Source organism: Sebastes umbrosus, chromosome 3 (genome assembly GCF_015220745.1).
Source record: "Sebastes umbrosus isolate fSebUmb1 chromosome 3, fSebUmb1.pri, whole genome shotgun sequence".
Taxonomy (NCBI): Eukaryota; Metazoa; Chordata; class Actinopteri; order Perciformes; family Sebastidae; genus Sebastes; species Sebastes umbrosus.
The window spans coordinates 9,354,578-9,368,047 of record NC_051271.1 but is presented as its reverse complement, the minus strand read 5'-3'; the positions used below and the strand labels follow the sequence as shown (position 1 = coordinate 9,368,047).

The following is a 13,470-nucleotide window of genomic DNA, read 5'->3' as shown; positions in this document are numbered from 1 at the left end:
TATTTTTAAAATTATGTTAGTTTAGATCTTTCTTTCTTTTTTGTTATTCTTTTTTTTTCTCCTGGGGTTGTGGGGGAGGTCCTTTCAGTTCAGTTCAGTTCAGTTCAGACAACTTTATTTATCCCTAAGGGGGCAATTCATTTGTAGCATTCCCAGTCGATACATCCATACATACAACAGACAACCAATAATTAGTTAAGTCAAAGGAAACATATTAAAGGCATGGGGCAGTTGGAGGGACAAGTTACAATAAGAACAATAAAAATACATAGGATTATGGCAATAAAAGCCCAAAAATAAGAAACTTTGTATAAGCCTCAGGCTTCTTGACCTCTCCTGACACATTTCTTTACCATTCTATACCATCTATCTATCGTTTATGTACAGTGGCATAGCCTATGCACATTTCTTTAAGCATAAAGTGCAAGACTTGCTGTTTTCTTTTTAAGGTTTGCACTGGATCTATCAATAATAAATATAAAACATTATTAAAATATATAGGCTATACACATGAGACTATGATAGTAGAATAATCAAGTTGGCATAAATTACAAAAAGAAGGAAAAATGCATATGCTGAGTTTGATCTTTGAATGAGCCTTATAAAGAAAAGTTAATATCACAGTGACTTTTTTTTTAAGTTTCTCTCCTCCACAACATTAAATCACCAGATGGCGTGTCATATTGGTCGTTAATAAAAAGCAGAAAGCATCTCACAACCTGTTACTTTGGAGTAAAAAGCTGTTTATGTGCTGTGCAAGTCAGTCAGAGGAGGCGACACAAACAACAACAGGAAACATGAGGCTGCTGCTGCTGCTGTGTGGAGCTGTCTGCTGTGTGTGTGGAGGGCTGGCCTCACGGTAATGACTGGAGTCAGGTAACCACCGGACAGACCGACTCTATTGCTCCTCTCAGACGGGTTCACACACTGAAGGGAGGCGGTGTGAGAGCAGGCTTTTCCACTCCCGGGACGGTTTCACCTCGTGTGTTTTTATCTCAATGTCGCTGCGACCTTCTCTTTGAAACAAAGTTGCAAAAAGTTTGATACATAACGTCCGGTGTTCTCGAACGTCGCATTTGGAGAGCGAGCTCAGCTCAGCGTGCAGGAGGCGACTCAGGTGTTCAACTAACTAACTAACTAACTACCACGGAGAAGTTTGTGTCCTGTTTTCTAACAAATTTACGCTGGAAAGAGGATTTATCTTTCGCTTTTTTATCGCGTGTCTCCACTTTGCTACTTTCGTTTCCCTCCTTCAAGTTTATTGGACTTAAACTATCAAGTGGAAGAGTTTGAACAGGTAAGAGCATCTTCGGCCAACATATTTTTTTCTGCATTAATTGTAACACGTTTGGTCGGTGTACGTGGTCGGTTGACACCTTTTGAAACTGGGCCAAGAGAGAGAGGTGGAAGTTGAGCCCAGTGAGTCTGAGCTGGAGCTGGACAGCCAGCCCAGCAGCTGGTGACTTGTCTGACCTCTGTTAATAAGCATTGCAAACCAAAAGAGTCACATATTGATTAAAAAGCCTTTTGAAATATATAATGTGGCTGTTCAAAATTCACCAGTGATGATTTCTTTCACTCTTTTGGCTTGGTACATTCTGCACTTCTTGAATACAGAAAACATGTTCACTGTGGACAGTTGTGACTTTATAATTAACACCTTATCATTGTAGTTTTTTAATCTTAAAAGATATGCCATCTACTTCAATTTGCACATCACATATTTTAATTATATTCAATTTTGCACAGCAGAGATATAGCTTTAATTCTATTTTTATTGTATTTTATTTTTATTTCTTTTATCTAGTTTAAAGGTACTGTATGTAACTTTCAGATCCTTGATATTAATGACACCTGTGGTCGTTAAGTGAACTGCAGTCAGCATCCTGACGCCCCTCCATGTAGTCCATTAATTCCTGATAATGTACAGCTCGTTTGGCATTATCCCTTACATAATGTTCTCTAATGTTCCTTTATTTTATTTGGACAATTGACTCCATGATACTAACTGTTAGATACTTGTCAGAAAACATAACCCTTGCTCAACTTATTACATGTTTACATCCTACCGCACATTCAGATACATTATTTCTTGTAATTTATCAACTGCACTACTGATACATGTGCTATATGTGCTATTATTACTGTGCAATAACTCACTGCCTTGACTGTACTGTATACTGCCTTGACCGTATTGTTATTGTATTGTCTATATATATATTTACTTATTTTATTAAGTAGTTTAGGTTAAGCTTGTATTGGACAAAGGTTTTATTTCATCTTTTATGCTGTATGTTATGTGTGATTGCACTATCAGGACTGCTTCAAGTTAAAGGAATCTTGAATCTTGAACTAGCTTGCAGCTAGCAAATTACGTCATCAGCTAATGTTGTGAAGCAACCTAGCATATCCATGCTGTGTAGCTAATGTAAGTTATAGCAAGCTGGCCAACCATAGCTTAAGCACTCAAGACAAATATTTTAGCTGCACACTGTTGGCGCTTTAGGGGAGCTGAAGAGAGGCAAGGTGCTCGGGAGCCCGCTTAAACGTTCTTTGGATTTTCCCGGGAAAACATCCCGAGTCCTTTACATAGAAATCAATGAGTCCACAGGATGTTATAGGCAACCGAGAAAGTCGGGGAAGGTCCCGTTTTTAAGTTACGTTACAATCCGTACAAACATTGTCAATATAAAGCGATTAAAACACGTAAATTGTCACATATAGTACCTTTTTAAAGTAGTAGTTGGTATGTATATAGAGATTTGTAAATACAGTGTGTTTTGTCGTTTGTGTGAGTGATGCGCGTTTTTGTGATGTAAGTTAATTGCTGCTGTAACACATCAATTTCCCTTTGGGGATCAACAAAGTCTATCTATCGTGTGTGTACAGTAGCATAGCCTATGCCGTTTCTTTCAGCATAAAGTGAAAGACTTGCTCTTTACTGCAAGTTTTTTTGTCAGTTTTATGAGTAATTAAGTCCAAAAGCCTCACGTCTGCAGGCCATTTACAACACTTTTATGATGCAGTAGTTAAGATAGTGAAGCTATCTTTTGACACTTTCCTTGCTGCTTGCAGCTGCACCTCCCCACCAACACATACATACACATACACATACATAAAACCAACACCATGCAGTCAAGATCTCAAGTTTTGTCTACCAGATTAACCACACATTTGTCATCTGACTTTGATATGTTTGACTCACATATTTTACGGCAAAACACACACATCTGTTTTACCACAGCTATGCTAGGTCTGTGCTATAGCTTTGTTTTCTAGCCTTACAAGCCATCAAACAAATGCTGCTTAGCATGCAGCTGAGCATACTGATTTACAAGCAGAGATCCCAGCAGGAGCTCCTGACATGGCTCTTCTTCTGTCAGGCTGAAGAACGGAGGGCCTTGAGGCCATATCCGGGGGGTGTTACTCACCTCTGGCTTAATCTGACTCTCAGGAAACAGTTACTTTTCTTCAGGGTTTGTATAACAAGTATATATATATGCCTGAGGTTTCAAAGACAAGTTGCACATAAAGGATCAGTGCACAGGATACATGGAAATATATAAATGTCACAGCAGCCAAAGAAGAAGCAAGCTGATTACAGAGCAGCACTGCTGTTTTATGACACAATAAATAGGAAAATTACTATTATTAAATAAACTTCAGCTGCTGTCAACCTCAGACAAGCCTTCCAAGTCTAAAACATTGCATGTATGTATTAAATCTGTGCAGGGTTTTGATACATCAGCTTCACATATCACTGGTTTTGTCATTCTGACTGCTGCTATAGACCTTTTTTTTCACAGCAGACATTTTGACTTGTCATAGCAGGTAATGCACAGGTGAAGCTGATAACATTAACGATGGCTCAGTTGCATAAAGTGTCCCAGTGAGACTACAGGACCTCCCTTAAGTGGAATGCAGCCGTCATTAATGTTATTAGTGCTTTTCCCGCTGTGGCATGTCATCATGTCTGCTGTGAAAAAGGTCTATTCTTGCACACAGGCACTTTTTAGTCTCGTAAATCTCACTACTTTCTACTGTGATTAGTCACACAGCACATCTGTCTACGCCAGTCTTTCATCTTTGCATCATGTTCAACGTAATTTGTAACATACATGACATGTATTTTCAAATTCAGTCTTTGGCTGTGGTATTGTAGTATTTGTGACATTTTGAGCCTGACTAGTATTAGCTCATTGCAGATATATCGTGTTAGCATGTATATATATCAGCCGATAAATAACAAGAAATCGAAGTACAGAAATGCCAAAGTTTTGTCCACCTGAGAGTAATACAGTGACACGTTTATTTTTCAATTGTAAAATGTCATGCCCAGTACATTTCTTGGTCACCATACCAGAAATGTAGTAGTCAATACCAAAATACCAGTGAAGTTCCACACCAATTCGATACAACGGTAAAAAACTAAAGTCAAACAATAAATGTACTTCAACATCCACTCCTTTATTACCATTTGCAGAATGGCTTTTGTAAGGAAGTTAAACAGGTCATAATTCCTTCTCTAATATCTGTTTAATATTGCTGTTAAAACATCTCTTTAAAACAAGTGGATTTATTCAATTCTCGCCAAAAACTGCATTTTACAGGATTACATTTCAACACATCATGATAACGTTAGAATTACCTTCACCAAATACTAAATTTTTGACTGAATAGAGCCTGAATGCATCATAATGTAAATCAACGGCACCTTCCGTGTTGAAATTGGCAGGACGGGGTCTAGTTAACGTTAGCTGTTAGCAGCCGGTGAGCAGCACAGTCCTGCACGCAGCTAACAGCTAACGTTAACTGGCCTTTGTCCTGCCGATTTTAACAGGGATTTGTTGTTATTAATGTAGCATTTTCAGGGAAAAAATAGGGTGCGTCCCCTGGACGTTTAAGGGAACCTTGTCAGAAATGTTTATTTATGTTATGGGTTGTGTAAAGAAAATGACTACAGACTGATACTGTATATAATTATCGGATCTTTCAAACTCTCAAATATCAATATCAGTATCGGTGTCAAAAAGCCTGTATCGGTTGGGCTATAATGAAAATGCTATCTTGAATGCAGTGTAACGCAGAGCTCGTTGTGGTCATCCATCTCTCTTGTGCAACAGTCAAATAAGATATTCCAAGTGTAACGAACATCTCTGTTGCTTTGTGCATAAAGCCAAATTCAAAAGGATTTGTCTTTTACTGATCTGCTGACCTGTTTGTTGCTGTTCAGCTAAAAATGTTTTCTTCTTTGATGCATGCAAAATATAGAGCCCGGGTCGATGTGCCATTCACTTGCAAAGCAGTTTCGTTTTGTTATGAATCTGCAGAAATCTACAAATGTACAAAGAGGAGGAGGGAGCCGGGTAGAGTTGGCGAGATAGCTGCCAAAGACGGATAAAAGCGCAGGAGAAACTGTGTGGTCGTCAGCAGCACCAATCAGCACAGAGTTTTATCTTTTCAAATCGTGTTGAAGAGAGTAGGAGAGAGTAACAAGGTGGAGGGAGATTAAAAGCCTGCAGGATAAAGGGGAGGGAACAAAAGAGTAGCTGGGAGATGAAATCCACCACTTCCTTGCTTGGCGAACTGGGTGATGGATAGATTTTCAGCAGGAGGGAAATTCCTCACTGCCACATTGCCTCCAGCATCTCTCTCTCTCTCTGTCTGTCTGTCCATCCTCAGCTAAAGTAATATTAGATTTTCACATTTCTTTAGCCTAGCATTGTCATCAGAAACAAACTCCACTGGCTGTTAGTACATTTCCATGTTTCAACTAAGCTGTTTACATGGGTTGAGAAGCATAGCCTGATAAATGATGCCCCTTGAACATTACAGTACATTACAATTTCTAGAGTTTCCGAGTTCCACCTTCCATTCCCTCTCTGTATGTCATGTTGCCACCGCCCTGACTGTCTGTGACTGTGCTTCAAGCTGTTATTATTATGGCTATACAGAGGATTAGAGTCAGGCACAGTGAACAAAGATGGTTCACCTGAAAATAAGAGATCAGTAAGACACTGGCCACATAGAAAGTCTTTTTTGTCTTTTAGTGGTAGAGGGAGGGAACAATGGAAGTGATAAATAATAGTTTGTTCACAACGTTGGCAGTTGAAAACTCCAGTAGTCATGGTTCGATGTGTGTTAGCATGCTTTTTGATCCTATTTATACTGCAGTTTCTATCTTAAAGCTACTATGAGGAACTAATTTTGTTTTGATTTTGGCGGTCCCAAAAAGCGGTATTTTTTTCCGAGCACCAGAGTCCCTTTGGAAAATCTTTAATTTTACTGCAGCAGGTTCTGACAGACTGCAGTCTCAAGTCGGAGCTCTGGCGGGAGGTGGAGGGCTCCGACGAGGTCAAAGGCGTGCTTGTCGCTGCTATGGGCCCCGCAGGAGTCTGAGCTGAACGAGTTTCTGATTTTGCGCCGAATCCGACCGGTGGCACCGATGACGAGCATTAAGAATAACTGTTTAGAAATAGCCAATCTTCTCGCTGATGTTCTTGTTTACTTACGTAGATCATATAGAGGCATCAGTATTAAATTGAGACTGTTTCATAACCAGTTAAAAGTAACTTTAAAGGGCTACTCCATCAATATTTAATTTCACGTCTATGAAGTTGGAAGACGTGAAGAGAGAGATTTGCACCAGAGGAGATATTTGAGATCACTATGACGTCACCAGGGTTATTTTCTCAGACTTTGCAGAGCTTCTTTATTTGACTGCGTAGTACTCACAATGATAAGTGAACTGATATTCATGTGTAAAATAGATGGAGATTATTGCTGTCTGTCTGTGTTAACAAAATGTGCGATGGCTTCATTTTCAATATTGAGAAATATTGAAATTGATGATTGACACGTGCTAAATTGCTCTCCAGTGAGCTCATTTGACCTACAGCATGTTTCTGCATAATGTCACCATCCATGTCAACATACCTGAGATACCAGGCACGCCCCAGCCTTTAAGTGTGAACTATTCATCTCCGACTCCTCTTTTTGTCCGTCCTCTTTTCCTTTGTGTCTTGTTTAGGCAGAAGAGGCGGTTTTCAGACGACGCTCTTTAATCATTCTGCTTGTGAACGTCTGTGTGTGGTATTCCTTTCATTTGCAATAATCTGTTGACTCGAAGCCTCAGAAATCCCAGCTGACAGTTGGTGAAAGAAGGAGGAGGATAGAAAAAACATTTACCATCTTCAGTTTACTTTATGTCCGTTGTACACAGTACGCATGCCCTTCTTTTGACACCGGCAACAATGTATTAATCAAGCAGACAAGGATTAGACAGTTAAGTAATGTGTTGTGGTTGTAACGGTAATGGTCTGAGGAGATAACTTCAAGAAAGACCTGAGCTGTCTGACAGGATAATATTTTAGCTTCTTCGCCCACCAGCATTTACCTCTTTCATGAAAGTCTACTTTCTTTTGCCTGCACATCAGTGGCTTGTGAATATATAATATATAAAAAATTATGAATAAGTTTTAAAAACTGTAGGAAACTTGACAAAAAGCTGTGATATTATAGATACTGGGTATATATATTTATAGAATAGAAACATATTACATTATATAAGTGTTTCTATTTAGCCTACCCTCATTGGTTTAAATTGAGTGGACAAAATAATAGAAACCCCTGTCAGTATAATGCAATTATAACCTTCACGAGTTATTGCAGGATTGTTTGTATTAAACTGCATTAGTTGTTTTTTTTGTAGTTCAGTCTGGCTTTTCTGATGGACGTGCACACGATGTTCCTATTTATGTGCAAATGAAACTAAGAGGACAACATACTGTAAACTAAGAGGGCACTCTGAGAGCGCAGACCTCCGCCAAGGTCATGCCCTATCTCGCAATGTTAACGGAAGTGAACATGCTACACCCTTCCACCAAGTTTCATGAAAATTGGGCTTGTCATTTTTCCTGTAATCCTGCTGACAAACAAACCAGCCAACAAACCGAGCCAAAAACATTACCTCCTTGACGTAGGTAATAATGCAACCTCAAGACGCCGTGCAAAAACAAATAAACATGGCTGTGGTTACTAGGTCACAATGTCTGGCTAGCTAAAGAGCACAGCTCAGAGGTGACATACACAGAAGCCAACATTACCTGAATGATGCTTGTTTACTGAAATGTGAGTATGTATTTTAAATGCTGGCAAAGAACGAGTGCAGATAGGTTACATGCACCAAATTGATTGAACACATCACATAATGGATGGCAGAATTAGGCCCACATTTTTCATGGTGTGTGTGTGTGTATATCATGTTGGTGGTGGGAGAGAGGAAGAGATGGAGGAAGCGATGCCAGCAAGCTGTCTAATGTTACACGTCCTTCCAAAGCTGCAGCTAATGTGTGATGTTGTTGTCAAGTCAAAATCTCATCACTGTCAATTCACAACTAATTTGGAAGAAGCTCACCTGTTGCTGAATTGCTCAGAATGCCAACAACAGATCCACATCTCACACTGAAATGAACTGATTTGCCGAGCCGATTTTTGTTTGTGTGGTTTTGGTAGCTGTGGCTTTGTTCTGTATGCACAGTATAAACATCCCTTTTCATCATCAGAGGAGGCTTGGGATTTATTAACATCTTCTTTTCATGCTTACAGGCATGCTTTTTGTCTGGCGTTCGCTTAAAATATTCAAGCTCTTGTTGCGCTGCTTAAAACTGCAGCTCTATCAGCACGGGATGCTATTCTCCCAAGACTGACTAATTAATTAATTTGTCAATCACACTTAAAGGCAATGCCCAGGGAGGAACAGTTGTCCATATTAAGATGTGGCCTTGTCAGACTGTTGAGGGGTCGCTCTTTTGCACTACTTAAAGCAAAGCATGGTGTTGCTATAACCAGTATTTCTCAGGATTATAGTGTTCTTGACATATTGATTTTTTAAAAACCGTGAAATAGGCTTTTTTGGGGATGGTTTAAGAAACTTGTGTGTCATGCCTATTGTTATCTCAAAGTGCGCTTTGAATACTGTTTGCAGTCCCACGCTGTTTGATTTTCATTAAGCGGTGTTACGCAGTATTATATCCAAATCTAGTGTGCATGCTCTAGCTGTACACCAGGCACACAGTCTCCTGATGGAGACGTTTAACCATCCCTACAGCAGAATATTAGTCTTGCAGTGAGTTTCGTTCTGTATCTGTTATTAGCAAAAGGCCATCTGTCCTTTTTCAGTCGTGATGCTCAGTGGTGGACAACTCACATTATTTGCCTGCCCGGGTCAAGAGAGTGTATCTTGAGTTACCTAGATGTGTTTATGACCTTGTGTTAACTAAAACCTAAAGAACCCATTATGTAAAAGAGGTGGCATTCCTCTGCACCAGGCTGTTGACCCCGGTCCAGCCAAGGTGCTGTTGACAAAGTTGTTATTGAAACCCCACAGTGTTGGGTCCTGGGAACCGTCCAAGACCTTTAACCCTGGTACAAATGGCTTTGGAACCAGACATGGGTGAAAAATGTATATTAGTTAAAGAATTTAATTTCAGATGTTTGTGTTGTTCATTTAAACATCCCAGACATTTCAACAACACAGAACACAGCTTGTGTTTCCGTTGGCGCATTCTGTGTGAAAGGCCTGTTACATGGAAGATAAGATATTAAGTTGTCCATCTGACAAGTTACTAGTTACAGTTTATCTAAGGGTCCATGCTGGTCTTTTTATATATTACAAGAGGGGAATGTATTATGAACTGTGTACTTTGTACATAACTTGTGAAAGGCTGGCATTACTGTCAGACATTCTTTTAACAAGGCTTTTTGATAATGTAGCCGGGGCTGTTGGTTTAAGGTAGGGTTGGTAGTACTGTTCAAATACATTTTTTGTTATATTAGTTGAAATGATCATTACATCCCAACAGCAACCAATAAATGCTCTGACAAAAAACAACTGGTATCTGTGGCTGTCGCAGGACTGTAATAAAATGAATGAAATGATTGGACGGGCTACCTGTCTGTCTACCTATGTGCACTCTGTCCGTGCACTCATTAAGCATCACCAGAGTCTTCCACAAGCTGCTAGCTTGACAGCTGTGAGTACTAACAATAGCCATGTTTGTTGTTTACATTCATTATGATATGTTATTGTTCATTATGATAATTTTGGGGTGTGGCTTTGGAGGGAAGCTTGAACGGACGGACTGTCAGTGTAGCCTGCTTGGTGACTTTCTCGCTAGTTTTTAGAGACTTTTGGAGCTTGTGCTGCTCGCTACTTTCATTGGAAAAGAGTTGGCAGCAAAGGGTTTTATGGTTGAATCATTTTTTAAATCTGGTGTACTCTTACCGTGTCAAGTTACCGACCTTTTTGTCAGATTGGAGATTTACTTCCATTAAGATTTGAAATCAGTAGAAAGTTAGAGAACGAGCTGTTACTAAATAACAAAGGCAAGACCTTTTAAAAGAGAGAGAAGTGGATGAGGGCAGATGTAAGTGAGAGAGAAATGAAAGACAGCTGAGCAGAGGAAACCTGCAAATTATGAGGTACACTGTAAATCCAATTGTGCACCAAGTATTTTAATAATAACTCTGTGAGTATAAAGAGATCATCATGTCTGTCAAAATGGAATATAACTCTGTTGGAAATTGCCAACGAGATCCCAGTTAACTGAGTTTCCAAGTGAGATATTAAACAGAGAGGGCAGCATTTTTGTTTCCACATCTTTGAGCTTGGTAGGCAAGATACTTAATAAAATATAAAGCAATTTGGAGGTTTTACGTTCTCATTTATATGGCAACAAAAGTCTGGCTTGCTCCCAAAGGAAGACATTCTGACATTGAGCTCATCGCAGAGGTGAATTCAAATCATTGCATAACTGAGATCTGATCCTGTTGACATTATGAATGGGATTTTGATCAAGTCTCTCAAATCAATACTCCTCAGTGCTGAAATTAACATTTATGTTTTCATCCTTCATCGCCTTCACAACAATAATCTCAGAGATGGTGAACAGCTGCGGGTGTTGAAAGACAAGTGCTTTGTGTCTCTGTAATTTATTTAATTATGGGCTGGAATTCCGTTTGTTTGTCCACATGATGATGAGGAAGGAGGAAAGTTAAACATTACGTTGCCCGACTAAACATTCACAAGGTGACTGCTGGGCACCCTTGCATTAGAGATTGAAGCTCAACATTGCGAGGTCTTATCAGCTGGTAGTGAATGACCTACAGATGTATTTGTAATGTTGTACTGCGTTGTGTTTTGGGAGATAATATGTGTGTAAGCGGGACTGAGCTACGAGGCACATAGGCCTCCAGGCTTTTGACTCCATGACAATAGCGAAAATGAACCGAGACCGGATTACACCAGTCCTGCATTCCTCTCCAAACCTGTTTCACACACACACACGCACACACACACACTAATCCTGCGCACACAGACAGACAAATCACTGCAAGCAAGCCAATACATGTCTTACACACACTTTCTGCCAGTTTAAAGAGAAAATGTACCAACTGCATGTGTGAACATGGGGAATCAGAAAACTCATTAGTGGGAAATCCTAGAATAGTTCAATTAAAAACAGGCCATATCATTGAAGAGTCTCACAATGAGTGAGTTACCCTGTGGTTAATGGGTGCTGCTACAGCACTGTTGTGTGCTAAATTGTGAGTAAAAAAAAAGTCCAGAGCCAATCTGCATTATCAGCTGTAGGCATTTTTTAATTGGCTGGTCTTCACACCCTTTTGTTTATTGTATTCCATTGCGCTGTGGGAACGCCACCCGTCAAAACCTGCTTTCCATTAGCACGGTTGAACCTCTTCCTAGTGCACAGCGTGGTGAGTGATTAAATCATAGAGCAGGATGAACGAATGACCTGCAGTCTGCAATTTCAATGAAGACCCACACTGACTGAGTGCGTCACTGAGCAGAGGAGGGAAAGCCACTTTGGGTTTAAAAAAAGGTCACTTTGCCTTTATTTTAGTGGCATTTTCCAGGTGCACAATGCCTCTGAAGTACTACTGTTGGATGAAAACCACAATTGAACTTCCATTTTTTTTTTTTTTTCATGAAAGGGACGTCTGCCCAAATCTTGTCGAATCCTTCCGGTCACAACTAGTGCCATCACGATAGTGGAATTTCTATCTTCAGTACAGTACCTTGAAAAATATCAATATTCGATAGCATTTTCGATACCACAGGGAAAAATGTACACAACATTGAGAGCATAACATTTTAGATTGTAATTAAAAGATGAATAGCGGTGTGTGTGTGTGTGTGTGTGTGTGTGTGTGTGTGTGTGTGTCAACTCGATGTTGGAGAGATGAGAGAGCAGAAAGCACAGCTGGTACCCGTGTATCGATATTGTGGAAAATGAGTATTGAAACGGTTTCAAATATTCAATATCGATATGTATCGATACTTCGATAATTTTGACAATGCTAGCTAGTCACAACAGCTGAATTATTTTCATCATCACATTTCCCCCGCACCCATGGTGATATCTTCAAATTGCTTGCCAAATCTCAAAGATATCAATTCACAGTAATTAAAAACAGAGAAACGCAACAAATCCCCACAAGCTGGAACAGGAAACGTTTGGCATTTTTGCTTGAAAAATGACTATTTATTTGTAGGGCTGGGCGATATGGAGAAAATCTAATAACACAATATTTGTGATCAAATACCTTGATATAGATATTGCAACAATATTGCATTTTGAGGGGAACGTATTTGGTCGTGGATTAGGTTTGTCTTTAACGTATCACAAATGCGTTTCTAAGTGACTTAGTATAACGAGCGTCACGCAGCAGGTGACGTAGTATATCGAGCGACTGTTAATGGAAGTTACGTGGAATAATAACGTTACTGAATGTTACGTATGTATAATAACGAGTATAACAAGTAAAAAAGTCCTCTACGGGTTGGAGGGAGGGTTGGTGGGTGAGTGGGTCAAACAAACACAGGACTTTCACTCAGTAGACCGCTGTTTGTGTCCCGTGTGAAACTAAAAGTCAACGTTCATTTACGTAGTCATTTTAAGCCAAACCATGATGTTTTTTCACTAAACCTAATGAAGTAGTTGCCCAACTGTGACTGTAAGCTGGAAGAGAATATGTTTTCCTCGAAACGTAATTGAGAACGCAGTTTAGCTGTATGGGAATGTCATTCTGTTGGAGACACTGTTTTTTTTCTTTTTGCCGCTGACAAGGTTGCTGCTAACTGTAGGTTCACCTTTGCGGTTAAAGTAACTGTCACTCCGTGAGTCTTGTGAAACCTCTGTGCATGTGAGACAGCGACAAAATGGAAACTGGCACATCTTGTAAGGTGTCTCTCAGTGCGAACTTGACGTGCGTCTTTGAGCTTGGTTTCGGTCGACAGCCTCAAGTGTCTCATCAGGACTTGTCAGAACAGATGTCTCAAACTCCGATCCCTGCTCTTCACAACGCTTCCTCGGGTGCATACTCTCTCATTCGTTTCAACCTCTGGTTCCCTGCAGGGCTTTCCATTTATATGATGTCTCTGTGTCT

At 39.9% G+C, this 13,470-nt stretch overlaps 1 protein-coding gene across 3 annotated transcripts in view; it reads left to right on the top strand.

Annotated features, from left to right (window-relative positions):
* The first annotated feature begins 799 nt into the window (after window positions 1-799).
* The window catches only part of palm3 (paralemmin 3), a 38,699-nt gene continuing 26,028 nt past the window's right edge, over window positions 800-13,470 (top strand). The window contains exon 1 of one of the 3 annotated variants that reach the window (XM_037764772.1): window positions 800-1,297. The gene's annotated coding sequence lies outside the window, so the exon portion shown is untranslated. The remainder of the gene's footprint in view (window positions 1,298-13,470) is intronic. The other 2 variants (XM_037764771.1, XM_037764774.1) reach the window with 2 other exon arrangements.